The sequence below is a fragment of the Tamandua tetradactyla genome, chromosome 4, assembly GCF_023851605.1.
Source record: "Tamandua tetradactyla isolate mTamTet1 chromosome 4, mTamTet1.pri, whole genome shotgun sequence".
In the NCBI taxonomy this organism is placed as follows: Eukaryota; Metazoa; Chordata; class Mammalia; order Pilosa; family Myrmecophagidae; genus Tamandua; species Tamandua tetradactyla.
Window position 1 is genome coordinate 10,133,013 of NC_135330.1, and position 4,937 is coordinate 10,137,949.

A 4,937-nucleotide genomic window follows, 5' to 3' on the forward strand; every position below is an offset into this window, starting at 1 on the left:
CTAGCCCTGAGTGGATGAAGATGGGAACAGAGGGCCATGGAATTAAATTCTGGGGGTTGTTTTCTGGTGAAATCAAGCGAAGCTAACATGATGGAAAGGTGAGAGTGAGAGGCTGATTGATGGGAGAAACGGGAGCTGGGGGCCACAGGAGAAGCCCCTGTTAGGGAAGGCAGGGAGGCCAGGGCTTGGATCCCATGGAGGGTAGGGAAGAAAGGGGCTGCAGAGGGGAGAAGGCACAGAATGCTGTTCTGGGGATGGGACACAGGGAGACAGGGGGCTCAGGAGCCAGGGCTAGGCAGTCTGGATCTCCACAGAGGACAGGGGGCTGCAGCAAGAGGGAGTGAGATTAGAGTGCAGACGCCGTGTCCTGGGCAGCCTCTTTGGTCACTGGCATTTCTTTGCCTGGAGAGCTTGTACTGCTCCCTGCAGGATCTTCCCCCACCCCCCCCTTCTTCTTCATTTATGGTCCACGATCATCTGAGTCCGGAGCAGAAAGATGTCTTGGCCAGGGAGGTTCTCCAGCAACTCTTCATGGAGGGCCAGGTCAAGGAGGTGGGGGGTGTCAGAACAGAACCTGAGCAGGGGGAGGGCTGGACCTCCTCTGGCCTCCGCAGGCTTTCTGGGGAGGGCACTTCAGACAAAGAGGCTAAAGGTTCTTCTGCTTTCCCACTTCCTGCCACCATCCCAGCTCCCAGGAAAGTCCCTCCTGTGGGCTAACTTCCAGTCCTTTCGAGAACTAGAGGAGCCGCTTCTGAGAGCAATGGTGTTTGCACCTGTTTTCTTTTGCAGCACCTTGCACTCCCCTCCCCACATCCTCTTGTCTTCTGGGAAACCTGGTGAAAGTGGTTCTGCCCCTGCTTTTCATACCAGCTTGTGCCTCAGCGAGGAGGCTGGGGTGGGGATGGGGGGTCAGGCCCTGAGCTCAGACAGGGGCTTCCGGGAGGAGAATCTGAATCTCCTGTTTCTTCCCCCAAACTTAAGCAAAGATCCTAATGTCCTTCCTAATGGCAGGGGCCAGGGCATCTCCTGGCCACTTGCACTCCAGCGCCTGGACATGGGTGCTGCTCGGTAGGTGATGAGTGTACCCCAGACAGCTCCCACGCTCTAGCCAATCCAACCATCCTAACTTGCAACAGGCACCTCAACGCATTTAAAAAGTGCCTCCCAACCCTCCAGCTTTGTTTCCATTAATTGTACCTGGCCTCATCCTGTCCCTTGGCTCCCACAATCCCTGGGTCTGGGTCAGTTGGGGTGGGGCCGAGACCCCGCCTCTGCCTGGAGACTAGGCGGGACTGGGCGGGGGTGGGGGGGGGGTGGGGGGGCGGTCCTTCCACCGCCAGGCCCAACGCTGGCTCCAGGGTCTTGGAATCAACTGGGAGAGGAATGTCCGGGTTTGGGGGCGGGTTGGGCAGTGGAGCTGGGCTCTTCCCAGCCCCTTTCCCCAGCTCCCCTTCCAGCCCTGACGCTTAATGGCACAGACTGGGGCCTAGAGAGTCACCCGAGGAAACCAAGGATGCTCTATTTGCGCCTAAGGAATCTTCCTGTTTTGGTTGGTGACTTTTTCATGCCTGAGGAAACAGCAGGGCAGGCTGAATTCAGAGCCTATGGACACCGCCTGACACACTTTGCATCGAGACCTCAGACCTCTGCACGTCTAAGGGGTTCTCAGTCCTGGCGGGTGCCTTTGCAAACATCTCACATTACAATGGGCGGGACTGAAGACACAAAGGTGGGATGGGACTCCCGGGAGGGCTTCTGGAGGGGCTGCGCAGGAATCGGGGTTGCCAGGTGGGGAGCAGATGAGGGGCTGGTACCACCCCCTTCCCTAAAGAACCGGAAGAAGCAAAGAAAACCCTTCCAGGGACCCGGCCTGGGGGCAGGGCACCCAGAGGGGTGGAGATGGGGTGGGGGCTTGGCTGATCCCAGAGGCTCTGTCTGGCTGGCCGGGCAGTGGCAGGGAAAGCACATCCCTTCGTGAGCACTCCTTGCAGTTGTTCGAGAAAGAGGGGTCTTTCCTAGGGACTCATTCCCTTGCATCCCCTGACAGCCCTGGGGACAGCGAGGGGCCCTGCGCCCCCATCAGAGGGGTGGAGAGGAGTGGTGGTGGCTGAGCCCGGGCTCAGAGGTGAGGAAAAGGGAAAAGAAGAGGAGGTGCCGGGTGATCCAGTCTTGAGACAAAGGGAGAAGGAGAGGAAGAAGAGGAGGAATTGGTGAGGCGGAGGGAAGAGGAGCCTGCGGGGAGGAGGTGCGGCGGGGGGCGGGGCTGAGGCACCCCGGGACGCCGCCTCTGCCAGCGGCTGGTGGGGGGCGGGGCGGGCGGCGAGCGGGGGCTGGGGGGAGGGAGGGGAGGCGCGGGGGTGGAGGGGAGGCGCGGGGGTGGAGGGGAGGCGCGGGGGTGGGGTGCGGAGCGGGTGGCGCTGGTGCGGGTGGAGACTCTTCATGTCCCATTAGCGGCAATGGAAGGTGACATGCGGGGATCGATACCAATCGAGGCAACAGACTCCCAGTAATAAACCCATTTCACTCACACTTTTCCACCCCCGCCGGCCCGACCCCTCTCCAGAGAGGGAGCCAGGGCTTCCCACTCCTGACCCCCTCTCCAGAGAGGCTGCTCTCCGGACTGTCCCAGGCCCTGGCACCGGGACCGAGATAGGGGGCCCTCCCTCCCCCAAGGCTGGGGGGGAGCCGTGGGCAGGGACGGCCGTGGGTGGGTCGCGCTACGTGGCGCTGTGAGACTCGGGCCCTGGAGCTCGGAGCTGCGGTCTCCCGTCTTCCCTGGAGCTAAGGAGGGGCTGGGCTCAGCGCCCGAGCCCTGGGAGTGCTTCCGAGGTAGAATAGGGAAACGGCCCGCAACCTGCCCATCAGCACACCCCGTGGGCGCAGGTCAGCAGGAAAACACCTCTCCGTTGGTGCCTCAGTGTGGGTGTCTGAATGCGTCTCTCTGTCCCTGTCTCTGTTGGTAGGGGCGCGTCTGTGAGTCTTGGAGGCTATTGGAAACGAGTCCGTGTTTCTCTGGCGATGTCTGTCTCTAGGGCCTTGGGTCTGTGCACTGGTGTTTGTGTCACTTTTTGTGTTTTGGGAATGTGTTGCTGGTGTGCAATGAGTGTGTAAGCCCTTGTAAAAGTTCTTGAGAATGTGCATACAGGCGACTAGGTGTGTCGGCATCTCTGGGAGTGTGGGTGTGAGAGCCTGGGTTGTCTGTGAATCTGAATGCAAGCCCATGTTTCTAGGGGTGTCTGCTGGATGTGGTTCTGTGCTTAGTTTTGGAGGGTATGTGTGTGTCTGTGTATGTTTGTGTGCTTGTGCCTGTCTTTGTCTCACTGTGTGTGTGGGGAAATACTGCTGGCCTCACAGTGCCTGCTCCGAAAACACCTGCCCCGCTTTGGCCCCTTGAGCTGGGCCCCAGACAACATCCTACCTTCCAGGGAAGGTGTCCAGCCATCCTGCTTCGCCTGGGCCCGAGCGGTTTGCTGAGATCCAAGACTTTCAGTGCTAAACTTGAGACAGGGCTGGGCAAACTAGGATAGTTGGCCATGCTACTTCCAGGCCTGGACAGCAGGAGGCCAAAGTGAATGGTGGCACAGGTGCCGGGGGAAGCAAGGAGGGGAGAAAGGTGGTGTGGAGAAAATCGAAGGAGGAGCCAGAAAGGTGAGGGTATTGGGATAGGGGAGGAACTAGGAATGAAAAGGCTGTGGTTGCAGTAGCAGGAATGCTGGTTAGATTAAAGAAGGAGCTGCCCCAGGGCACAGAAGCACACCCTGGAAAGCAAGCTAGGTGGGAAAAGGAATGCAGGTCCCCACTCTGGAAAACCCTAGAGAAAACTCAGCAGGGGGACAATGGCAGGGAGAGAGAATGACGATGCCTTCCTGTCTGTGGCTGGTAGGGTGCACCCAGACAGAGGACCCGGTGGGGGCTGTACCCTCCCACATGTGCACCCCTCCTCCCTGCAGCACCCTCACTGGACGAGGGGAGCATGAGTTCAGAGAGGAGACCCCCAGGGTGCCTGTAAGTGTGCCCTGCCGAGCCTTCCCTCCCTGCCTGATGGGCTCCCTTCCTCAAAGGGGGCACAGCAGCGTGGGTGGCTCTGGGTGATGGGCACGGATGGGGGCAGCGTCAGGAGGCTGTGGAGAGGAGAAGAGCTGGTTTATATTCTCCAAGACTCCGTGAACTCCCCAAGGAGGGGCCGAGCCCTGTCCATTGTGGTCGCCTTGGAACTCCCGATTCCTACCTTGGTGGCTGGCACGTAGTAGGCCTGTGGAGACTTTCTGATTAAATTCGTGGCTGTGCGTGTTGGCTGCCCTCCTCTGAGGGAGATGATGCCGTTGGGGCCATTTAGTTCTCTGGCCATTCCTTCTCTCTGCCCTGTCCTTCCATTCCTTCCCACTCAGGGGGTCTCCTGCCCTGGCCATCCCACGGGACCACCGCCCAGCAGATCTCATTCCCACAGAACTCTCTGAAGGCCCAGCAGCAGGCGAGCTCCAGCGAAGGGGCCTCCCGTCCCTGCCGAAAGCTGCGCCTGCTGTTTTTCCTCTCTCGGTGCAGGGCCCCGACATCCACCCTTTGGAGCCTTCGAGGAGTTTTAAGGGGCTGGCATAATCAAGGAGATAGTTCCATTGCCTTTGGAAGTCACACAAGGTTCTCATCTGTCTTGTACACTGAATTCTCACTGGAAGTTTTGCAACTAGAGCTCCAGTGCTTAAAACCTGCCCACTGCTGCCCTTTGGAGGTACCTGTGCAAGAGTGCAAAGGGACATCGTGCCTCGGGCCTCCACGAGGGAGGATGCACCTGGGGAGAGGCCCAGGCAGGCCTGGGCATGGCTCGGACCCTCTGCACCGGAAGCCCAGAGCCCAGGCTGGAGGTGGGAACGTGGCTCCAGGAGGCACAGTCCTGCTGGACCCGCTCGCCCTTCCCCGGGCTGCAGCCCCGCTTGCCCTGG